Source organism: Oncorhynchus nerka, linkage group LG8 (assembly GCF_034236695.1).
Source record: "Oncorhynchus nerka isolate Pitt River linkage group LG8, Oner_Uvic_2.0, whole genome shotgun sequence".
Taxonomy (NCBI): Eukaryota; Metazoa; Chordata; class Actinopteri; order Salmoniformes; family Salmonidae; genus Oncorhynchus; species Oncorhynchus nerka.
The window spans coordinates 70,076,723-70,089,222 of record NC_088403.1 but is presented as its reverse complement, the minus strand read 5'-3'; the positions used below and the strand labels follow the sequence as shown (position 1 = coordinate 70,089,222).

Below are 12,500 nucleotides of genomic sequence, written 5' to 3'. Positions count from 1 at the left end.
ACATACTAAAGGCTGTTTCCTGTAGACTCTACATACTAAAGGCTGTTTCCTGTAGACTCTACATACTAAAGGCTGTTTCCTGTAGACTCTACATGTCTCAACATACTAAAGGCTGTTTCCTGTAGACTCTACATGTCTCAACATACTAAAGGCTGTTTCCTGTAGACTCTACATGTCTCAACATACTAAAGGGCTGTTTCCTGTAGTCTCTACATGTCTCAACATACTAAAGGCTGTTTCCTGTAGACTCTACATGTCTCAACATACTAAGGGCTGTTTCCTGTAGACTCTACATGTCTCAACATACTAAAGGCTGTTTCCTGTAGACTCTACATGTCTCAACATACTACTGGGCTGTTTCCTGTAGACTCTACATGTCTCAACATACTAAAGGCTGTTTCCTGTAGTCTCTACATGTCTCAACATACTAAAGGCTGTTTCCTGTAGACTCTACATACTAAAGGCTGTTTCCTGTAGACTCTACATGTCTCAACATACTAAAGGCTGTTTCCTGTAGACTCTACATGTCTCAACATACTAAAGGCTGTTTCCTGTAGACTCTACATGTCTCAACATACTACTGGGCTGTTTCCTGTAGACTCTACATGTCTCAACATACTAAAGGCTGTTTCCTGTAGTCTCTACATGTCTCAACATACTAAAGGCTGTTTCCTGTAGACTCTACATACTAAAGGCTGTTTCCTGTAGACTCTACATGTCTCTACATACTAAAGGCTGTTTCCTGTAGACTCTACATACTAAAGGCTGTTTCCTGTAGACTCTACATACTAAAGGCTGTTTCCTGTAGACTCTACATGTCTCAACATACTAAAGGGCTGTTTCCTGTAGTCTCTACATGTCTCAACATACTAAAGGCTGTTTCCTGTAGACTCTACATACTAAAGGGCTGTTTCCTGTAGTCTCTACATGTCTCAACATACTAAAGGCTGTTTCCTGTAGACTCTACATACTAAAGGATGTTTCCTGTAGTCTCTACATGTCTCAACATACTAAAGGCTGTTTCCTGTAGACTCTACATACTAAAGGGCTGTTTCCTGTAGTCTCTACATGTCTCAACATACTAAAGGCTGTTTCCTGTAGACTCTACATGTCTCAACATACTAAAGGGCTGTTTCCTGTAGACTCTACATGTCTCAACATACTAAAGGCTGTTTCCTGTAGACTCTACATGTCTCAACATACTAAGGGCTGTTTCCTGTAGACTCTACATACTAAAGGCTGTTTCCTGTAGACTCTACATGTCTCTACATACTAAAGGCTGTTTCCTGTAGACTCTACATGTCTCAACATACTAAAGGCTGTTTCCTGTAGTCTCTACATGTCTCAACATACTAAGGGCTGTTTCCTGTAGACTCTACATGTCTCAACATACTAAGGGCTGTTTCCTGTAGACTCTACATGTCTCAACATACTAAGGGCTGTTTCCTGTAGACTCTACATGTCTCAACATACTAAGGGCTGTTTCCTGTAGACTCTACATGTCTCAACATACTAAAGGCTGTTTCCTGTAGACTCTACATGTCTCAACATACTAAGGGCTGTTTCCTGTAGACTCTACATGTCTCAACATACTAAAGGCTGTTTCCTGTAGACTCTACATGTCTCAACATACTAAAGGCTGTTTCCTGTAGACTCAACATACTAAAGGCTGTTTCCTGTAGTCTCAACATACTAAAGGCTGTTTCCTGTAGTCTTTACATGTCTCAACATACTAAAGGCTGTTTCCTGTAGACTCTACATGTCTCAACATACTAAGGGCTGTTTCCTGTAGACTCTACATGTCTCAACATACTAAAGGCTGTTTCCTGTAGTCTCTACATACTAAAGGCTGTTTCCTGTAGACTCTACATGTCTCAACATACTGTTTCTAAAGGCTGTAGACTCTACATGACTCAACATACTAAAGGCTGTTTCCTGTAGACTCTACATGTCTCAACATACTAAAGGCTGTTTCCTGTAGACTCAACATACTAAAGGCTGTTTCCTGTAGACTCTACATGTCTCAACATACTAAAGGCTGTTTCCTGTAGACTCTACATGTCTCAACATACTAAAGGCTGTTTCCTGTAGACTCTACATACTAAAGGCTGTTTCCTGTAGACTCTACATGTCTCAACATACTAAAGGCTGTTTCCTGTAGACTCAACATGTCTCAACATACTAAAGTCTGTTTCCTCTAGACTATACATACTAAAGGCTGTTTCCTGTAGTCTCTACATGTCTCAACATACTAAGGGCTGTTTCCTGTAGACTATACATACTAAAGGCTGTTTCCTGTAGTCTCTACATGTCTCAACATACTAAAGGCTGTTTCCTGTAGACTCTACATACTAAAGGCTGTTTCCTGTAGTCTCTACATGTCTCAACATACTAAAGGCTGTTTCCTGTAGACTCTACATACTAAAGGCTGTTTCCTGTAGACTCTACATGTCTCAACATACTAAGGGCTGTTTCCTGTAGACTCTACATGTCTCAACATACTAAAGGCTGTTTCCTGTAGACTCTACATGTCTCAACATACTAAGGGCTGTTTCCTGTAGACTCTACATGTCTCAACATACTAAAGGCTGTTTCCTGTAGACTCTACATACTAAAGGCTGTTTCCTGTAGACTCTACATGTCTCAACATACTAAAGGCTGTTTCCTGTAGACTCTACATACTAAAGGCTGTTTCCTGTAGTCTCTACATGTCTCAACATACTAAAGGCTGTTTCCTGTAGACTCTACATGTCTCAACATACTAAGGGCTGTTTCCTGTAGACTAAACATACTAAAGGCTGTTTCCTGTAGTCTTTACATGTCTCAACATACTAAAGGCTGTTTCCTGTAGACTCTACATGTCTCAACATACTAAGGGCTGTTTCCTGTAGACTCTACATGCCTCAACATACTAAAGGGCTGTTTCCTGTAGACTCTACATGTCTCAACATACTAAAGGGCTGTTTCCTGTAGACTCAACATACTAAAGGCTGTTTCCTGTAGACTCTACATACTAAAGGCTGTTTCCTGTAGACTCTACATGTCTCAACATACTAAAGGCTGTTTCCTGTAGACTCTACATGTCTCAACATACTAAAGGCTGTTTCCTGTAGACTCTACATGTCTCAACATACTAAAGGGCTGTTTCCTGTAGACTCTACATGTCTCAACATAAGGGCTGTTTCCTGTAGACTCTACATGTCTCAATATACTAAAGGCTGTCTCCTGTAGACTCTACATACTAAAGGCTGTTTCCTGTAGACTCTACATGTCTCTACATACTAAAGGCTGTTTCCTGTAGACTCTACATACTAAAGGGCTGTTTCCTGTAGACTCTACATGTCTCAACATACTAAGGGCTGTTTCCTGTAGACTCTACATACTAAAGGCTGTTTCCTGTAGACTCTACATGTCTCAACATACTAAAGGCTGTTTCCTGTAGACTCTACATACTAAAGGCTGTTTCCTGTAGACTCTACATACTAAAGGCTGTTTCCTGTAGACTCAACATGTCTCAACATACTAAAGTCTGTTTCCTGTAGACTCTACATGTCTCAACATACTAAGGGCTGTTTCCTGTAGACTCTACATGTCTCAACATACTAAAGGCTGTTTCCTGTAGACTCTACATGTCTCAACATACTAAGGGCTGTTTCCTGTAGACTCTACATGTCTCAACATACTAAAGGCTGTTTCCTGTAGACTCTACATGTCTCAACATACTAAAGGCTGTTTCCTGTAGACTCTACATGTCTCAACATACTAAAGACTGTTTCCTGTAGACTCTACATACTAAAGGCTGTTTCCTGTAGACTCTACATGTCTCAACATACTAAGGGCTGTTTCCTGTAGACTAAACATACTAAAGGCTGTTTCCTGTAGTCTATACATGTCTCAACATACTAAAGGCTGTTTCCTGTAGACTCTACATGTCTCAACATACTAAGGGCTGTTTCCTGTAGACTCTACATGCCTCAACATACTAAAGGGCTGTTTCCTGTAGACTCTACATGTCTCAACATACTAAAGGGCTGTTTCCTGTAGACTCAACATACTAAAGGCTGTTTCCTGTAGACTCTACATACTAAAGGCTGTTTCCTGTAGACTCTACATGTCTCAACATACTAAAGGCTGTTTCCTGTAGACTCTACATGTCTCAACATACTAAAGGCTGTTTCCTGTAGACTCTACATACTAAAGGCTGTTTCCTGTAGACTCTACATGTCTCAACATACTAAAGGCTGTTTCCTGTAGACTCAACATGTCTCAACATACTAAAGTCTGTTTCCTCTAGACTATACATACTAAAGGCTGTTTCCTGTAGTCTCTACATGTCTCAACATACTAAGGGCTGTTTCCTGTAGACTATACATACTAAAGGCTGTTTCCTGTAGACTCTACATGTCTCAACATACTAAAGGCTGTTTCCTGTAGACTCTACATACTAAAGGCTGTTTCCTGTAGTCTCTACATGTCTCAACATACTAAAGGCTGTTTCCTGTAGACTCTACATACTAAAGGCTGTTTCCTGTAGTCTCTACATGTCTCAACATACTAAAGGCTGTTTCCTGTAGACTCTACATACTAAAGGCTGTTTCCTGTAGACTCTACATGTCTCAACATACTAAGGGCTATTTCCTGTAGACTCTACATGTCTCAACATACTAAAGGCTGTTTCCTGTAGACTCTACATGTCTCAACATACTAAGGGCTGTTTCCTGTAGACTCTACATGTCTCAACATACTAAAGGCTGTTTCCTGTAGACTCTACATACTAAAGGCTGTTTCCTGTAGACTCTACATGTCTCAACATACTAAGGGCTGTTTCCTGTAGACTAAACATACTAAAGGCTGTTTCCTGTAGTCTATACATGTCTCAACATACTAAAGGCTGTTTCCTGTAGACTCTACATGTCTCAACATACTAAGGGCTGTTTCCTGCAGACTAAACATACTAAAGGCTGTTTCCTGTAGTCTATACATGTCTCAACATACTAAAGGCTGTTTCCTGTAGACTCTACATGTCTCAACATACTAAGGGCTGTTTCCTGTAGACTCTACATGCCTCAACATACTAAAGGGCTGTTTCCTGTAGACTCTACATGTCTCAACATACTAAAGGGCTGTTTCCTGTAGACTCAACATACTAAAGGCTGTTTCCTGTAGACTCTACATACTAAAGGCTGTTTCCTGTAGACTCTACATGTCTCAACATACTAAAGGCTGTTTCCTGTAGACTCTACATGTCTCAACATACTAAAGGCTGTTTCCTGTAGACTCAACATGTCTCAATATACTAAAGTCTGTTTCCTGTAGACTATACATACTAAAGGCTGTTTCCTGTAGACTCTACATGTCTCAACATACTAAAGGCTGTTTCCTGTAGACTCTACATGTCTCAACATACTAAAGGCTGTTTCCTGTAGACTCTACATACTAAAGGCTGTTTCCTGTAGTCTCTACATGTCTCAACATACTAAGGGCTGTTTCCTGTAGACTATATATATACTAAAGGCTGTTTCCTGTAGTCTCTACATGTCTCAACATACTAAAGGCTGTTTCCTGTAGACTCTACATACTAAAGGCTGTTTCCTGTAGTCTCTACATGTCTCAACATACTAAAGGCTGTTTCCTGTAGACTCAACATACTAAAGGCTGTTTCCTGTAGACTCTACATACTAAAGGCTGTTTCCTGTAGACTCTACATGTCTCAACATACTAAAGGCTGTTTCCTGTAGACTCTACATGTCTCAACATACTAAAGGCTGTTTCCTGTAGACTCAACATGTCTCAACATACTAAAGTCTGTTTCCTGTAGACTATACATACTAAAGGCTGTTTCCTGTAGTCTCTACATGTCTCAACATACTAAGGGCTGTTTCCTGTAGACTATACATACTAAAGGCTGTTTCCTGTAGACTCTACATGTCTCAACATACTAAAGGCTGTTTCCTGTAGACTCTACATGTCTCAACATACTAAAGGCTGTTTCCTGTAGACTCTACATACTAAAGGCTGTTTCCTGTAGTCTCTACATGTCTCAACATACTAAGGGCTGTTTCCTGTAGACTATATATACTAAAGGCTGTTTCCTGTAGTCTCTACATGTCTCAACATACTAAAGGCTGTTTCCTGTAGACTCTACATACTAAAGGCTGTTTCCTGTAGTCTCTACATGTCTCAACATACTAAAGGCTGTTTCCTGTAGACTCTACATACTAAAGGCTGTTTCCTGTAGACTCTACATGTCTCAACATACTAAAGGGCTGTTTCCTGTAGACTCAACATGTCTCAACATACTAAGGGCTGTTTCCTGTAGACTCTACATGTCTCAACATACTAAAGGCTGTTTCCTGTAGACTCTACATGTCTCAACATACTAAAGGCTGTTTCCTGTAGACTCTACATGTCTCAACATACTAAAGGCTGTTTCCTGTAGACTCTACATGTCTCAACATACTAAAGGCTGTTTCCTGTAGACTCTACATACTAAAGGCTGTTTCCTGTAGTCTCTACATGTCTCAACATACTAAAGGCTGTTTCCTGTAGACTCTACATGTCTCTACATACTAAAGGCTCCTGTAGACTCTAACTAAAGGCTGTTTCCTGTAGACTCTACATGTCTCAACATACTCTAGACTCAACATACTAAAGGCTGTTTCCTGTAGTCTCTACATGTCTCAACATACTAAAGGCTGTTTCCTGTAGACTCTACATGTCTCAACATACTAAAGGCTGTTTCCTGTAGACTCTACATACTAAAGACTCTACATGTCTCAACATACTAAAGGCTGTTTCCTGTAGACTCTACATACTAAAGGCTGTTTCCTGTAGACTCTACATGTCTCAACATACTAAAGGCTGTTTCCTGTAGACTCTACATGTCTCAACATACTAAAGGCTGTTTCTGTAGAACATACTAAAGGCTGCTGACTCAACATGTCTCAACATACTGCTAGACTCTACATGTCTCAACATACTAAAGGCTGTTTCCTGTAGACTCTACATGTCTCAACATACTAAAGGCTGTTTCCTGTAGACTCTACATACATAAAGGCTGTTTCCTGTAGACTCTACATGTCTCAACATACTAAGGGCTGTTTCCTGTAGACTATACATACTAAAGGCTGTTTCCTGTAGACTCTACATGTCTCAACATACTAAAGGCTGTTTCCTGTAGACTCTACATGTCTCAACATACTAAAGGCTGTTTCCTGTAGACTCAACATACATACTAAAGGCTGTTTCCTGTAGTCTCTACATGTCTCAACATACTAAAAGGGCTGTTTCCTGTCTCTACAGACTAAAGGCTGTTTCCTGACTCTACATGTCTCAACATACTAAAGGCTGTTTCCTGTAGACTCTACATGTCTCAACATACTAAAGGCTGTTTCCTGTAGACTCTACATGTCTCAACATACTAAGGGCTGTTTCCTGTAGACTCTACATGTCTCAACATACTAAAGGCTGTTTCCTGTAGACTCAACATACTAAAGGCTGTTTCCTGTAGTCTCTACATGTCTCAACATACTAAAGGCTGTTTTTAGACTCAACATGTACTAAGGCTGACTAAACATACATAAAGGCTGTTTCCTGTAGACTCTACATGTCTCAACATACTAAGGGCTGTTTCCTGTAGACTCTACATGTCTCAACATACTAAGGGCTGTTTCCTGTAGACTCTACATGTCTCAACATACTAAAGGCTGTTTCCTGTAGACTCTACATGTCTCAACATACTAAAGGCTGTTTCCTGTAGACTCTACATGTCTCAACATACTAAAGGCTGTTTCCTGTAGACTCTACATGTCTCAACATACTAAAGGGCTGTTTCCTGTAGACTCTACATGTCTCAACATACTAAGGGCTGTTTCCTGTAGACTCATACTAAATGTCTCAACATACTAAAGGCTGTTTCCTGTAGACTCTACATGTCTCAACATACTAAAGGCTGTTTCCTGTAGACTCTACATGTCTCAACATACTAAAGGCTGTTTCCTGTAGACTCTACATGTCTCAACATACTAAAGGCTGTTTCCTGTAGACTCTACATGTCTCAACATACTAAAGGCTGTTTCCTGTAGACTCTACATGTCTCAACATACTAAAGGCTGTTTCCTGTAGACTCTACACTCAACATACAGGGCTGTTTCCTGTAGACTCAACATACTAAAGGCTGTTTCCTGTAGACTCTACTAATGTTTCCTCAACATACTAAAGGCTGTTTCCTGTAGACTCTACATGTCTCAACATACTAAAGGCTGTTTCCTGTAGACTCTACATGTCTCAACATACTAAAGGCTGTTTCCTGTAGACTCTACATACTAAAGGCTGTCTAGACTCAACATACAAGGCTGTTTCTGTAGACATACATACTAAAGGCTGTTTCCTGTAGACTCTACATGTCTCAACATACTAAAGGCTGTTTCCTGTAGACTCTACATGTCTCAACATACTAAAGGCTGTTTCCTGTAGACTACATGTCTCAACATACAGGCTGTTTCCTGTCTCAACATACTAAAGGCTGTTTCCTGTAGACTCTACATGTCTCAACATACTAAAGGCTGTTTCCTGTAGACTCTACATGTCTCAACATACTAAAGGCTGTTTCCTGTAGACTCTACATGTCTCAACATACTAAAGGCTGTTTCCTGTAGTCTCTACATGTCTCAACATACTAAAGGCTGTTTCCTGTAGACTCTACATGTCTCAACATACTAAGGGCTGTTTCCTGTAGACTCTACATGTCTCAACATACTAAAGGGCTGTTTCCTGTAGACTCTACATGTCTCAACATACTAAAGGCTGTTTCCTGTAGTCTCTACATGTCTCAACATACTAAGGGCTGTTTCCTGTACATGTCTCTACATACTAAAGGCTGTTTCCTGTAGACTCTACATGTCTCAACATACTAAAGGCTGTTTCCTGTGACTCTACATACTAAAGGCTGTTTCCTGTAGTCTCTACATGTCTCAACATACTAAGGGCTGTTTCCTGTAGACTATACATACTAAAGGCTGTTTCTGTAGTCTCTACATGTCTCAACATACTAAAGGCTGTTTCCTGTAGACTCTACATGTCTCAAAGGCTAAAGGCTGTTTCCTGTAGACTCTACATGTCTCAACATACTAAAGGGCTGTTTCCTGTAGACTCTACATGACTCAACATACTAAAGGCTGTTTCCTGTAGACTCTACATGTCTCAACATACTAAGGGCTGTTTCCTGTAGACTCAACATACTAAAGGCTGTTTCTGTAGACTACTAAAGGCTGTTTCCTGTAGACTCAACATACATGTCTCAACATACTAAAGGCTGTTTCCTGTAGACTCTACATGTCTCAACATACTAAAGGCTGTTTCCTGTAGACTCTACATGTCTCAACATACTAAAGGCTGTTTCCTGTAGTCTCTACATGTCTCAACATACTAAAGGCTGTTTCCTGTAGACTCTACATGTCTCAACATACTAAAGGCTGTTTCCTGTAGACTCTACATGTCTCAACATACTAAAGGCTGTTTCCTGTAGACTCTACATGTCTCAACATACTAAAGGCTGTTTCCTGTAGACTCTACATACTAAAGGCTGTTTCCTGTAGACTCTACATGTCTCAACATACTAAAGGCTGTTTCCTGTAGACTCTACATGTCTCAACATACTAAAGGCTGTTTCCTGTAGACTCTACATACTAAAGGCTGTTTCCTGTAGACTCTACATGTCTCAACATACTAAAGGCTGTTTCCTGTAGACTCTACATGTCTCAACATACTAAAGGCTGTTTCCTGTAGACTCTACATGTCTCAACATACTAAAGGCTGTTTCCTGTAGACTCTACATGTCTCAACATACATGTCTCTACATACTAAAGGCTGTTTCCATGTCTCAGACTCTACATGTCTCAACATACTAAGGGCTGTTTCTGTAGACTCAACATACATGTCTCAACATACTAAAGGCTGTTTCCTGTAGACTCTACATGGCTCAACATACTAAGGGCTGTTTCCTGTAGACTCTACATGTCTCAACATACTAAAGGCTGTTTCCTGTAGACTCTACATACTAAAGGCTGTTTCCTGTAGTCTTTACATGTCTCAACATACTAAAGGCTGTTTCCTGTAGACTCAACATACTAAAGGCTGTTTCCTGTAGACTCTACTCTCAACATACTAAAGGCTGTTTCCTGTAGACTCTACATGTCTCAACATACTAAAGGCTGTTTCCTGTAGACTCTACATACTAAAGGCTGTTTCTGTAGACTCTACATGTCTCAACATACTAAAGGCTGTTTCCTGTAGACTCTCAACATACTAAAGGCTGTTTCCTGTAGACTCTACATGTCTCAACATACTAAAGGCTGTTTCCTGTAGACTCTACATGTCTCAACATACATACTAAGGGCTGTTTCCTGTAGACATACTACATGTCTCAACATACTAAAGGCTGTTTCCTGTAGACTCTACATGTCTCAACATACTAGGCTGTTTCCTGTAGACTCTACATACTAAAGGCTGTTTCCTGTAGACTCTACATGTCTCAACATACTAAAGGCTGTTTCCTGTAGACTCTACATGTCTCAACATACTAAAGGCTGTTTCCTGTAGACTCTCAACATACTAAAGGCTGTTTCCTGTAGACTCTACATGTCTCAACATACTAAAGGCTGTTTCCTGTAGACTCTCAACATACTAAAGGCTGTTTCCTGTAGTCTCTACATGTCTCAACATACTAAAGGCTGTTTCCTGTAGACTCTACATGTCTCAACTAAGGGCTGTTTCCTGTAGTCTCTACATGTCTCAACATACTAAGGGCTGTTTCCTGTAGACTAACATACTAAAGGCTGTTTCCTGTAGACTCTACATGTCTCAACATACTAAAGGGCTGTTTCCTGTAGACTCTACATGTCTCAACATACTAAAGGCTGTTTCCTGTAGACTCTACATACATACTAAGGCTGTTTCCTGTAGACTCTACATGTCTCAACATACTAAAGGCTGTTTCCTGTAGACTCTACATACTAAAGGCTGTTTCCTGTAGTCTCTACATGTCTCAACATACTAAAGGCTGTTTCCTGTAGACTCATACTAAAGGCTGTTTCCTGTCTCTACATCAACATAAAGGCTGTTTCCTGTAGACTCTACATGTCTCAACATACTAAAGGCTGTTTCCTGTAGACTCTACATGTCTCAACATACTAAAGGCTGTTTCCTGTCTACAGTCTCAATATACATGTCTCAACATACTAAAGGCTGTTTCCTGTAGACTCTACATGTCTCAACATACTAAGGGCTGTTTCCTGTAGACTCTATGTCTCAACATACTAAAGGCTGTTTCTAGACTCTACATGTCTCAACATACTAAGGGCTGTTTCCTGTAGACTCTACATGTCTCAACATACTAAAGGCTGTTTCAACATACTAAAGGCTGTTTCCTGTAGACTCTACATGTCTCAACATACTAAAGGCTGTTTCCTGTAGACTCTACATACTAAAGGCTGTTTCCTGTAGTCTCTACATGTCTCAACATACTAAAGGCTGTTTCCTGTAGACTCTACACTGTCTCCAACATACTAAAGGCTGTTTCCTGTAGACTCTACATGTCTCAACATACTAAAGGCTGTTTCCTGTAGACTCTACATGTCTCAACATACTAAAGGCTGTTTCCTGTAGACTCTACATGTCTCAACATACTAAGGGCTGTTTCCTGTAGACTCATACTAAATGTCTCAACATACTAAAGGCTGTTTCCTGTAGACTCTACATGTCTCAACATACTAAAGGCTGTTTCCTGTAGACTCTAACACAACATACTAAAGGCTGTTTCCTGTAGTCTCTACATGTCTCAACATACTAAAGGCTGTTTCCTGTAGACTCTACATACTAAAGGCTGTTTCCTGTAGACTCTACATGTCTCAACATACTAAGGGCTGGGCTGTTTCCTGTAGACTCTACATGTCTCAACATACTAAAGGCTGTTTCCTGTAGACTCTACATGTCTCAACATACTAAGGGCTGTTTCCTGTAGACTCTACATGTCTCAACATACTAAAGGGCTGTTTCCTGTAGACTCTAACATGTCTAGACTCATGTCTCAACATACTAAAGGCTGTTTTCAACATACTAAGGGCTGTTTCCTGTAGACTCTACATGTCTCAACATACTAAGGGCTGTTTCCTGTAGACTCATACTAAATGTCTCAACATACTAAGGGCTGTTTCCTGTAGACTCTACATGCCTCAACATACTACTGGGCTGTTTCCTGTAGACTCTACATGTCTCAACATACTAAAGGGCTGTTTCCTGTAGACTCTACATGTCTCAACATACGAAAGGCTGTTTCCTGTAGACTCTACATGTCTCAACATACTAAGGGCTGTTTCCTGTAGACTCTACATGCCTCAACATACTACAGGGCTGTTTCCTGTAGACTCTACATGTCTCAACATACTAAGGGCTGTTTCCTGTAGACTCTACATGTCTCAACATACTAAGGGCTGTTTCCTGTA

General features: G+C 40.3%; 1 protein-coding gene across 1 annotated transcript in view; it reads left to right on the top strand.

The window, feature by feature from the left end:
* The window catches only part of LOC135572735 (sodium/hydrogen exchanger 9B2-like), a 50,668-nt gene that overhangs the window by 29,947 nt on the left and 8,221 nt on the right, over positions 1-12,500 (top strand). The gene's annotated exons all lie outside the window — the stretch shown is intronic.